The 13246-nt window shown below is 44.2% G+C and overlaps 2 long non-coding RNA genes across 13 annotated transcripts in view; one reads left to right on the top strand and one right to left on the bottom strand.

The window, feature by feature from the left end:
- LOC147346734 (uncharacterized) overlaps window positions 1-13246 on the bottom strand; it is a 33761-nt gene that overhangs the window by 15844 nt on the left and 4671 nt on the right. For all 12 annotated transcript variants that reach the window (XR_015153187.1, XR_015153188.1, XR_015153183.1 and 9 more), the window contains exon 2: window positions 3659-3715. This is a non-coding gene — a long non-coding RNA (uncharacterized LOC147346734). The remainder of the gene's footprint in view (window positions 1-3658; window positions 3716-13246) is intronic.
- LOC147346735 (uncharacterized) lies at window positions 4028-6290 on the top strand. The gene is made up of 3 exons (XR_015153189.1): window positions 4028-4157; window positions 4395-4484; window positions 5504-6290. It is a non-coding gene; the product is annotated as an uncharacterized LOC147346735 (long non-coding RNA).

Below are 13246 nucleotides of genomic sequence, written 5' to 3'. Positions count from 1 at the left end.
ATGGGCTTCAACAGCTGCGCATGGGCTCAGTAGTTGCGGAGCATGGGCTTAGTTGCTCTGTGGCACGTGGGATCTTCCCAGGCCGGGGGCTGAACCCACGTCTCCTGCATTGGCACTCATATTCTTTACCTCTGAGTGACCAGCGAAGTCCTAGAATGGTTTTCTTAATGCACATTATCTGGGGCTCATCAGTTAGGTTTGGGGAACAAGGATGAGAATGTAAAGACTGGAGAAAAAATGTTTGGCATTACAGAACAGGCCCAGCCAGCCTCTTCCCACCCCATCCTCAAATCAGCCTCTTTTTTTTCTTTTTTAGAAAGATGTGCCACAAATCTAGGGCTGAATGAGAAGTTCTCTCAATGGCTCATTTCTGAACAATTCAAGCTGCTCTGGGAAATGAGAGATTAGCCTTTGGAAGAGTAAATTATTTTAAGCCACTCTACATTAGAACCAATTAGAGCTCTGGAGGTCCCAGCCTGCCACAGGAGAATTTACTCTAATTGCTACAAACCAAGGTCCAGTATAATTTTCCTCCCATCAGCAAATAGCAGCATTTGGGCAGAGAAACTCAATCTCCAAGGGAAACTTTGAACCAAATGTGATGGCTATCTCCCTCTTCAAGTGCCTCAGATTTAGTATGCTTTTGATCCCAAAGAGTGCCCCAACTATAACTCTCATGAGGCAAATCTGCCGTTTCCCCAGCAGCAATCACAATGCTTGGATTTCTCCCATTCAGCTCTGTTGACTTAGAAAAGCCAAGTGATCCAGACACAATACACAGTGAATCAGCAGAGGAAAGAAATGTACAAAAGAAGAATCCAAGTGTCATCTTGAATAAAAGTACCTCCCAATAAATTTGGTGAATTGTCTTCAAGGGAATCAGCTGAATGTGTTAATCATTTATTGTATAGCATAACTGTCTGGTGCATATGTGATTAGCTGGAAATGATATTTGTGGGTCCACTGAGGCTATGAAATGATGCAGAGGGGTAGCTTGTTGGCATAGGAACAGCTCAACTTTCTTTGCTAAAGTTTGCCTTGGAGCATCAGAGGCTGTTCCTGAGTTGGTTGCTACTGGCATGAGAATATGCAGACAGAAAAGGACAATAGACAGCAGGTCCTAGTAAGAAGTTGTCTTTCCACCTCTATTCCTTGTTCTCTCCCTCTCTCCTGCCCCAACCCCCACCATACATGAACACCACGAGGAGGAATAGTTTAATAACTCAGAATTGAGACTCAAATAGATCTAGGTTTGAATTCAGTTATACTTTTTTCTGAGCCTTAGATTCTTCACCTATAAATTGGAACTAATAGATCCCATGAACTTTAGCCTGCCAGGCACCTCTGTCCATGGGGATTCTCCAGGCAAGAATGCTGGAGTGGGTTGCCATGCCTTCCTTCAAGGGATCTTCCCAACTCAGGGATCTAACCCAGGTCTCCCACATTACAAGTGGATTCTTTAGCATCTGAACCACCAAGGAAGCCCAAGAATACTGCAGTGGGTAGCCTATCCCTTCTCCAGGGATCTTCCTGACCCAGGAATTGAACTGGGGTCTCCTGCATTGCAGGAGGATTCTCTACCAGCTGAGCTACCATAATGGGATATGGATGGTCAAATGTAAGGAAAAAAAAAAATCTCTGTTAGGTGGCTACTGGAAGTTCTGAGGTCTAATGATTTTCTAAACCTCTTCACAAGATGTAAAATGGTTGGGTTTGTGGTTATCCAAATTGTAGGTTTTTAAAATATTTATTATTTTATTTCTAGGGGCTTCCCTGGTGGCTCAGTGGTAAAGAATCTGCCTGCCAATGCAGGAGACGTGGGTTCCATCCCTGGGTCAGGAAGATCCCCTGGAGGAGGAAATGGCAACACACTCCAGTATTCTTGCCTGGGAAATTCCATGGACAGAGGAGCTGGTGAGCTACAGCCCATGGGGTCACAAAGACTTAGTGACTAAACAATAAGAAAATTTTATTTCTAGTTTATCATTAATTTCAACTAACCAAACAATTTCTCAGTTCTGTTTTTAGGTTTCTAGCGAATAGGTTTGGCACTGAGCCGGCTTGGAGAAAGTTCAAAACCGTTTGGACAGTGCAATAACCTAGAGTTTAGAGAGAATGTCAAATGAGAATCACCTTTCCATTGGTCCAAAGAGAGACTGCTTTTCTGGTGGCTCAGCTGGTATAGAATCCGCCTGCGATGTGGGAGACCTGCGTTTGATCCCTGGGTGGGAAAGATCCCCTGGAGAAGGGAAAGGCTACTCACTCCAGTATGCTGGCCTGGCGAATTCCATGGACTGTACAGTCCATGGGTTTGCAAAGAGTTGGACACGACTGAGGGACTTTCACTAATTCACTAAAGACAGATCAATGCTTCTGCCATGAAAGAAATAGGGGGTCAGTTGGTAGGTTGAAGTTAGCATAAATATAGGGTGGTGATGGGTTTCTTAAGTGCAAAGGTACCCACAGCAGCTTGTCATCAGAATAATTGGAAAACTATTACAAAAATAGACAGATTCCTGAGCCCACCCTGGAGAGTCAATGGCCATGGAGCAGCTCAGGATCCTGCTTCTTTTCAATTAAAGTGCCAAGGTGATTCTGATGATCAGTCAACTTTGGAAACAGCTCAGAAGGTGGATGATTCAGGCTATTTCTTTACAAGTGGCTCATTGAGTATTAGCATTTCTATTCCATTTACCTTTGCAAAGATCTGACCCACGTCTCTTCAACATAATGTGAGAAAGGTTTAGGAGAGTCTTAAGAGGCACTTGGAGCTGATTCCATTTCAGAGGCAGTGGTTGTGGACTATGTGCCTGAGAAATGACACTCTCTGATGACTATCATCAGATATATTTTCAACATTCAAGTCTAGCATACCGTAAGACCTAAACTTTAGGATATAAACTTCCATCAATCCCCACCAGGCACTCAAAGTGTCTTCCAATATACCTTGAACTTCTCTCACTTGTTCATATCTTCCTCCTCCATCAGCAATGAGCTCAGCTCCACTAATAGAGGCAGTATGACCTGGTGCTTAAGAGGCTGGCTTTGAAATAAGGCACGCTGGAGTTCTAGTGTGGTTGTGAGCCAACTTGCACTATGCTGGTTAACATCCTAGGGAGGCCGAGCAATAACATGGAAAGTGCCTGAGCACTCTCAAGTTTTGCCTAGAGGGAAAACATAAACTTCTATCTTGTTCAAGTCACTATTATTTTTGGTCATTGCTCAAGAATCTGAAACTACATCCTAACAACTAGTAAACCAGCCACTGCAATATTGATGAGAAGGGCTGCTAGAGGAGATGCACTTGGTGCTTCAAGAGCATACCTGGGGGACCAAACCCTACCTGCAAGGCAAAGCCTAAGAGGCTTCCTAACCAAGGTGATATTTTAGTCAAGTATATAAGATGAGTGGCACTTAGGTAGGCGAGGAAGGGAGGAAAGGATGCCCCAAATAAAAAGTGTAAGCAAAGTTACAGAGGCAGGAAACAACATGGGATGTTTGGGAAATTGTCATTTAGCATAGCAAAGAGCTGAATTTGAATGGGCAGTGGGAAGTAATGAGGCTGGGGCTTGGGAGTGGGTATTGCATGGCAAAAGAAGATGGTGCGGTAACATGATGAAAACTCCTGAGAATCTGAGAATCTCTGAGAATCGCTCACCTGAGAAACAATCTGAGAATCTCGCACCATGGAATCTCTCTGTGTCCTTAGCAGGTTCTGGTGAGAAAGGAGACCGAAACCCAAAGATTAGTACCATATGGTTTCCCCTATTAACTTCCTAATGGAGATCCCAGATTCACAGAGGGTTCAGTCCATTGTTCCTACCAGTTGGATTCTTGTGAGGCAGACAGGAATCCCCATTGCCTTCTACAAACCACTGGGGACTGTGGGAGGCTGGCTGATTGATAGGCCAGTCAATGCCACCTGAAAGCAACCTCAAATTGAGGTCAATATCTGACTAAATTTAATTCAAGCCTATAAAGGTAAGGGCCTTCCCTGGTGGCTCAGGTGATAAATAATCTGCCTGCAATGCAGGAGACCTGGGTTTGATCCCTGGGTCAGGAATATCCCCTGGAAAAGGGTAATGGCAACCCACTCCAGTATTCTTGCCTGGGAAATCCCAGAGTTGGACATAACTAACACTTTGACTTTTATCAAGGTAATGGGAGAAAGGGATTTATTTTGGTTCAAACAAGCTCTGGAGAGTGACAGGAATCTGGAAGAAGACAGGAGCAAAAGTTCTATGTCAGTTTTTTGACATGGGAACAATTTCAATTTAACCATCTCAGATGAATGTGTCTTCCTTAGTCTAAAAACCTACCAAGGTACCAATTCTCCACATGCATTCCAATTTGTCTGGGCTAGAAAGATCTTTTCTTTCCTCTGTTCTTCCCAGGTCTTCGGTTACCCACCAAGTATGGACCATGCTGGCTTCATAATCTCAGTTGCCCGTGTTGACTAAGGGTCTACAATGGGCCAGCTACTGGTAGGTACTTCCTACCATCTTGATTATCTGCCTGTGAGATACTATCCCCATTTACAAATGAAGAAATAGAGGGACGAGAGCCTTTCCTAAGGCAAAATAAAAATTAGAAGCTAGGGGGGTTTGTTTTGCTTCTGCAGCTCAATGGATTGCCACAGCAATTACTCATGGAACTGCCGTGAAGTCAGGAGAGAAGTTTGTCAACATCCTTTCCCCCTCTAATCACTACCGCCTCCCTCCCTACTGCTCTGAGACCTCTTCTGCTTCCAAACTTCAGCTTTATCCCTGACTACATACTACCTCCCTTAGCCTCATGGAGCAATTAAAAACTCAGGGACTTTCCTATGACTGCACATATGTCAGAGCTGGGACCTGAACCCATGTGTTTGAAGTCCTCTATAGCTTGATTTATTTCTCCCTTTCTGCTTACCTAAGTCCTTTCCATCTTTCAAGGTCGATGGAATCCATGCTTCTCCATATGCAGCCTGTTAGAACCCCCCTGTTCTCACTGATCTTTTTCTCTACCTGGTGAGTTCCTTACTGCCTGCTTCACTGACAGGACACTTAGATGCAGATGCTGTCTGGCATTATTTAGCATTTCACATTCTTGTTTCATCTTCCCTATGAGTGTAAGCATTTTTGTAAGCATTTTTGGAGGTCACTTAACACCTGTTTATATAGACACTTGAAAGTGGTCTGCATAGAGGAGGAGGCAGAAAAAGTGGATTCCTGGGCTCTGAGGTCAGACTCAGGTTCAAATCCTGGTCTCACTAGTGGCTTGCCGTGTGACGGTGAATTACTTAATCTCTATCTAAATGCTTTCTTGAAGGGTTGTTGAGAAAATTAATTCAGGGTGTAGCATCATAGTGCCTGGCACACATTAGTCATTCTGCAAAGGTCAACTATTATTGGAACTCGACAAGTATCTATTGTTGGTTGATAGTGAGCTACTCAACCAATTCTCAAGGTTAACAAAATTATTTTTAAAGAAAGGACTAAGATAGAAAATCTCTTTTCCATAGGATACAGGTCGAGAAAAACAACACGCATGTTGGAAGGAGGCCGGATACTGGATAGGCATAGCCTCACTTCCCCTCCATCATGTTCACCTTGCTAAAGAAGCAGTAATGGCTCCCCACCATGCAGAGCACTGAAAAGACTAACAGCTGAGCAGGCGACAACCAAACGGAGCAGGGCCCTGGCTGTGTTCCCACTGCTAAGTCATGCAGAAGAGGCCATCTTTACCTCCTCCGAGCCTCCACAGCAGCTAATGCTATTAGGATAAAAGATGGGTCCATTTGGGCCCTAAACTTTGATGTTCAGGTACTCTACAAGGTCAGTGACTGGAGAGAAAATGCAAGCGCTGAAGCAGGAGTTTCCAGAGAAGAGGCTGAGCAGCTGTCAAGAACCAAGAAATACACCACTCTGGGTGTGTGTGCATATTTTAACCAAACAGTCCATTTCTTCAAATGACTGCAAAGGGCAAAAGCTTGCCTCTTTCTAACTTTATTCCCACACATCACAGGAGCAAGCTTGTCTGAAACATAGCACCTACTGCTTTCTTTATTCTCAACTTGCAAAGAGATTCTTCCCCAGATACTTTCAGAAAAAATTAAGGAGAGTTTGAGGATGAGATTTGCATACAGAGTATCTTTCCTGTAATCCTGTGGGCTTTGTCTGATCATCTGTCCTGCAAGTTGTAGGAGGCATTTCTCAGAGGATCAATGCTAAGCAAAATAGAACTCAAAATTGAACAATGTGAGGCATATCTGGTGGGTGGAAAACTGTCATAACCTGAGACTTTGGAAATTACAGGGAGTTAAGGAGATGCAGAAGAGGGTAATGAGGATGCTTCAGATAATTGGATCAGACAGGACTGACAGCAGAGACTGCTGGGCTCTTCTGGACCATAAGATCCCTATAGTTGGGTTGGGATTGGGGGACACAAAAACGCAAAACTCAAACCAGCAGTAGCTATTAAACCAAAGCAAGTTCTGACATTAAGCCAAGAGCAGGGGGAGCAGCAGGAGCAGGGAGGGGCTCATGTGCCAATATTTTCTAATGCAAATGCAAAATGGACTATCATCAGAAATATTTATTGTCAACAGTCATGCCCAGGAATTATATAACCTCATCAACTTTCTTCTTCTGGCCTCAGTTTCCCCATATTTAAATCTGAAGTCGTACTACTCCTGAGTTGGTGACCCTCCTCTGCTCCCTCAGACCTCCATGTGTAATTTTCTATTAATGTGTCTGCCTCTCCAACTAGACCATAAACTCCTATGGGATGGGACTGTATTTTATTCCTCTGTGTCCTCAAAGCCTGGCACAGAGCATGGCTTGCAGCAGGTGTTCAATCAACATTTACTGACTGAATGGTCTCCAAAGTCCCAGGAGGACAGAATCACAGAATGACTGGATTCTGTCCTCCATGGAGTTCACATGAAGTGTTGGCCAAGTTGCTTCCCTAGGAGTTGTCCGGATCAGACTACCTCAGTTGAAACACTGTGGCCTCCCTTCCCCTTCCTTTCTTTTCAGTTCAGTCGCTCAGTCGTGTCTGACTCTGCGACCCCATGAATCGCAGCACGCCAAGCCTCCCTGTCCATCACCAACTCCCAGAGTTCACCCAAACTCATGTGCATCAAGTCGGTGATGCCAGCCATCTCATCCTCTGTCGTCCCCTTCTCCTCCTGCCCCCAATCCCTCCCAGCATCAGGGTCTTTTCCAATGAGTCAACTCTTCACATGAGGTGGCCAAAGTATTGGAGTTTCAGCTTTAGCATCAGTCCTTCCAATGAACACCCAGGACTGATCTCCTTTAGGATGGACTAATTGGATCTCCCTGCAGTCCAAGGACTCTCAAGAGTCTTCTCCAACACCACAGTTCAAAAGCATCAATTATTTGGCACTCAGCTTTCTTCACAGTCCAATTCTCACATCCATACATGACCACAGGAAAAACCATAGCCTTGACTAGATGGACCTTTGTTGGCAAAGTAATGTCTCTGCTTTTTAATATGCTGTCTAGATTGGTCATAACTTTCCTTCCAAGGAGTAAGCATCTTTTAATTTCATGGCTGCAATCACCATCTTCAGTGATTTTGGAGCCCCCAAAAATAAAGTCTGACACTGTTTCCACTGTTTCCCCATCTATTTCCCATGAAGTGGTGGGACCGGATGCCACGATCTTCGTTTTCTGAATGTTGAGCTTTAAGCCAACTTTTTCACTCTCCTCTTTCACTTTCATCAAGAGGCTTTTTAGTTCCTCTTCACTTTCTGCCATAAGGGTGGTGTCATCTGCATATCTGAGGTTATTGTTATTTCTCCCTGCAATCTTGATTCCAGCTTGTGCTTCTTCCAGCCCAGCGTTTCTCATGATGTACTCTGCATATAAGTTAAATAAGCAGGGTGACAATATACAGCCTTGACATACTCCTTTTCCTATTTGGAGCCAGTCTGTTGTTTCACGTCCAGTTCTAACTGTTGCTTCCTGACCTGCATATAGGTTTCTTAGGAGGCAGGTCAGGTGGTCTGGTATTCCCATCTCTTGAAGAATTTTCTACAGTTGTTTATGATCCACACAGTCAAAGGCTTTGTCATAGTCAACGAAGCAGAAATAGATGTTTTTCTGGAACTCTCTTGCTTTTTCCATGATCCAGTGGATGTTGGCAATTTGACCTCTGGTTCCTCTGCCTTTTCTAAAACCAGCTTGAACATCTGGAAGTTCACGGTTCACATATTGCTGAAGCCTGGCTTGGAGAATTTTGAGCATTACTTTACTAGCGTGTGAGATGAGTGCAACTGTGCGGTAGTTCAAGCATTCTTTGGCATTGCCTTTCTTTGGGATTGGGATAAAAACTGACCTTTTCCAGTCCTGTGGCCACTGCTGAGTTTTCCAAATTTGCTGGCATATTGAGTACAGCACTTTCACAGCATCGTCTTTCAGGATTTGAAAGAGCTCAACTGGAATTCCATCACCTCCGCTAGCTTTGTTCGTAGTGATGCTTTCTAAGGCCCACTTGACTTCACATTCCAGGATGTCTGGCTCTAGGTGAGTGATCACACCATCGTTATTATCTGGTTCGTGAAGATCTTTTTCACGAAGGGGCTTCCCTGATAGCTTAGCTGGTAAAGAATCCACCTGCAATGCGTGAGACCTGGGTTCAATCCCTGGGTTTGGAAGATCTCCTGGAGAAGGGAAAGGCTACCCACTCCAGTATCCTGGCCTGGAGAATAGCCTGTATAATCTATGGGGTCGCAGAGTCGGACACAACTGAGTGACTTTCACTCATTCACTCATCCTTTCTTTTAGTTTGAGTTAAACTTTTAATTTTGTATTGGAGTATAGCTGATTATTATTGTCCATAATTTTCCCCAACTGCACACATATGCACATATGCACATAACTACAGTCCTTTGTAGTTTCTCTGTATTTTGTTGCTCAGGAAAGGTATGTCCAGGTGCAAGTACTGGAGCAAATGGTCCCAGGTCCCAGCTTGTCTAATGCCCACTGAATGGGTCTAGAAATGCCCAGAGGACCAGGATTCTCAGTCCAATGATCTACCTGTTATGGGACAGCTGCCTCCCAGGTGAACATCCCACCTTGCAATTGATGGGAGTCTTCTTGAGGGTCAAAATTGAACACTGACCTGTCCTCACTGGCATGGGCAGTGCTCAGTGTTCTGGTCCTGAGGCTCCCAGAAGCTCCTTGTCTCCAGGGCCTGTGTTCCTACCAACCCAGGAAGTTTGATTTCCAGTTACTGTTTGCTTATCTGCCAAGTTTCTCAATTTCAGTCGTCAGCAGCAGGCCCTCGGTATAATAGGTTGTCTTTCAGATTTCAGCAGAATCTGCCAAAGCCCCAGCTCAGAGGCAACTGGTAAATTAAATGCTAGTGAGCAAGGACATTCCTACACCTTTCCTCTGCATGCACAGAGCAGCTTCAGGGCCCACATCCTGGCAGAGGGGATGAGGGTCTCACCTAAAAGATGATCTGTGAAAGTGCTGCACTCAATATGCCAGCAAATTTGGAAAACTCAGCAGTGGCCACAGGACTGGAAAAGATCAGTTTTCATTCCAATCCCAAAGAAAGGCAATGCCAAAGAATGCTCAAACTACCGCACAATTGCACGCATCTCACATGCTAGCAAAGTAATGCTCAAAATTCTGCAAGCCAGGCTTCAATAGTATGTGAACCATGAACTTCCAGATGTTCAAGCTGGATTTAGAAAAGGCAGAGGAACCAGAGATCAAATTGCCAACATCCGTTGGATCATCAAAAAAGTGAGAGAGTTCTGGAAAAACATTTATTGACTATGCCAAAGCCTTTGACTGTGTGGATCATAAACAACTGTAGAAAATTCTTCAAGAGATGGGAATACCAGACCACCTGACCTGCCTCCTAAGAAATCTGTATGCAGGTCAGGAAGCAACAGTTAGAACTGGACATGGAACAACAGACTGGTTCCAAATAGGAAAAGGAGTACCTCAAGGCTGTATATTGTCACCCTGCTTATTTAACTTATATGCAGAGTACATCATGAGAAATGCTGGACTGGATGAAGCACAAGATGGAATCAAGATTGCTGGGAGAAATATCAATAACCACAGATATGCAGATGACACAACCCTTATGGCAGAAAGCAAAGAACTAAAGAGCCTCTTGAGGAAAGTGAAAGAGGAGAGTGAAAAAGTTGGCTTAAAACTCAACATTCAGAAAACTAAGATCATGGCATCTGGTCCCATCACTTCATGGGAAATAGATTGGGAAACAATGGAAACAGCTACAGACTTAATTTTGGGGGCTCCAAAATCATTGGAAATGGTGACTGCAGCCATGAAATTAAAAGACTCTTGTCCTTTGGAAGAAAAGTTATGACCAACCTAGATAGCATATTAAAAAGCAGAGACATTACTTTGCCAACAAAGGTCCATCTAGTCAAAGCTATGGTCTTTCCAGTAGTCATGTATGGATGTGAGAGTTGGGCTATAAAGAAAGCTGAGCGCCAAAGCATTGATACTTTTGAACTGTGGTGTTGGAGAAGATTCTTGAGAGTCCCTTGGACTGCAAGGAGATCCAACCAGTCTACCCTAAAGGAGATCAGTCCTGGGTGTTCATTGGAAGGACTGATCCTGAAGCTGTAACTCCAATACTTTGGCCACCTGATATGAAGAACTGACTCACTAGAAAAGACCCTGATGCTGGGAAAGATTGAAGGCAGGAGGAGAAGGGGACGACAAGGGATGAGATGGATGGCATCACCAACTCAATGGACATGACTTTGAGCAAGCTCCGGCAGTTGGTGATGGGCAGGGAAGCCTGGCGTGCTGCAGTCCATGGGGTCGCTAAGAGTCAGACACGACTGAGTGACTTCCCTTTCACTTTTCACTTTGATGCATTGGAGAAGGAAATGGCAAGCAACCCACTCCAGTGTTCTTGCCTGGAGAATCCCAGGGACGGGGGAGCCTGGTGGGCTGCTGTCTATGGGGTCACACAGAGTCGGACACGACTGAAGCAACTCAGCAGCAGCATTTGATGGTTGGGGGGGAATAATCCCCCCACCACTGCTGGTCTGCCTCATGCACTAGTTAAACACACTCCTGAAGCCCCCAGGGGCTCACAGAAACAAGCCATCAGCATGTCCAGCAATAGCGAGAGCTGAGGGGATCCAGGCAGTGGCACTGACACTTTATGTGACACAGTCTAGTCTGATGCACCAAAGCCTTCCGTTTTCTTATCCCAGTTTGAATTAAAACATTAAATTCTCCAGTTGGAAAAGACTTGGTAATCATCTGCATCAACCATCTACATCCTCTTCGGCCCAGGATCCTCTCTACAGCATTCCTGACAAGTGGTTTGTCAGCCTCTGCTTGAATACGGCTAGTGTCAGGAAACTCAACTGCACTGAAATTATTCCACTAGCTGCCTATTTCTGGAAAAACTGAATTGGTGGAAAATTCCTTTAAAAAAAAGATTCCACATTTGTCACCTTGTAATTTGAAACTTTTGACCTTTGTTCTGCCTTTTGCATGCATCCTCAGTTTCATCCAACTCTTTGAGTCTCGTCCAACACTGTGCGACCTTATGGACTGTAGCCCACCAGGCTCCTCTGTCCCTGGGATTCTCCAGGCAAGAATACTGGAGCAGGTTGCCATGCCTTCCTGCAGGGGATCTTCTTGACCCAGGGATGGAACCCAAGTCTCCTGTGTCTCCTGCATTGGCAGGCAGACTCTTTACCATGGAATTACCTGGGAAGCCCCAATTCTGCCTTTTGGATCCCCACAAAATGATTCTGTCCCCCATTCGCAATAGCCCATTTAATAGCTTCTAAAACAAACTGGTATGTTTTCACTATGACTCTTCTTCTCTGACCCAAATCACCACTGCTTTTACTACGCTTACTAAAATATGGTCTTTAGACCAGTTATTCTCAACTGAGGACAATTTGCCTCCGGGGGGAGTTTCGGCAGGGGTCTCCAACCCCTAGGGCTTCTGTTAGGCCCTGGGCTGCAGAGCAGAAATTGAGCAGCGGTCCACTGAGTGAAGCTTCATCTGCTGCTCCCCTTCACTCCCCATCACTCGCATTACTGCTGAACCAACCTCCCCGTCCCCACCCCGAGTCCATGGAAAAAATTGTCTTCCATGAAACTGGTCCCTGGTACCAAAAAGGTTGGGCACCACTGATTTGGCATCGTCTGGAGACATTTTTGGTTGCTACAATGACCAGGGATACTATTGGCAAGTATGGGCTGGGGTCAGGGATACTGCTAAGAATCCTACAAGATACAGGACAGCCCCCCACAACAAAGAATTATCTGGCCCCAAATGCCTGAAGTACCAAGGTTGAGAAGCCCTGCTCTAGAAACATCATTATCCAGACCACTCTCCTCTGGACACTCTGAATGCCTGTCATATAAGCAGGAGAGCATGGCGGTCCTCTCTCAGACAATGGGATTGACTATAGAAGCTGAAGCATCCACCACATATGCCCCTCTTTCCCAGCCTGGGGTCAAGGAAAAGCTCCAATTCCTATTGAAGCAAACATCTCTCAAGTCAATGATTAGGAAGTAAGAACAGACATAAAAACATAAATGCAAATCTAGGAGGTAGTGTTCCCTCTAAGCATCTACACAACCCTTTAATCATGATAAATTTAATTAAATTTGTTTTTTTCTTACCCTAAAGATATAATTGTAGATTTCTCTATCAAATTTTTATCACCTAAAAATATGATAAACTGTCTTTTATGTTTTCATGCAAGCCACTCCAAAAACATCAGATAGGACAGACTGATGTTGATGCATTTCTTAACACTTTTTGTTGACCAGCTATGAAGCCACTTAATTGTTGCTTATATTTATTTATCTGATCTAAGAAAATATCAAGTCTAGATGGTTTTATTACTAAGTCTTATCAAATATTCAAGAACCAGTTAATTCCTACTTTATTCAAACTGTTCTAAAAATGGGGGTTGGGAGGGGAGATGGAGACTTCAGCTTATTTCATAAAGCTAGTATAATCCTAAATCCAGAACTTTTTAGGAACAGTACGTGAAAAAAAAAAGATTGAAAAATCTCATTAATGCACATAGGTACAAAATTCTTTAAAGATTACCAAACTGGACCTAGCTTTGAATTTTATATGTTATAAAGTGGCTGAGTTTTGTTTATTCCAGGAATATAGGATGGTTTGATAGAAAGTCTATTAATGTAACTCACTACATTAATAGATTGAAGTGGTGGGTAAGAGTCAGAAACGGACCACAGGT

The sequence above is a fragment of the Bos grunniens genome, chromosome 23 (genome assembly GCF_055505025.1).
Source record: "Bos grunniens cultivar Pamir isolate PY7600 chromosome 23, Bosgru_T2T1.0, whole genome shotgun sequence".
NCBI classification, from domain to species: Eukaryota; Metazoa; Chordata; class Mammalia; order Artiodactyla; family Bovidae; genus Bos; species Bos grunniens.
The sequence above is the reverse complement of the archived record's forward strand: the minus strand, read 5'-3'. Positions and strand labels throughout refer to the sequence as shown.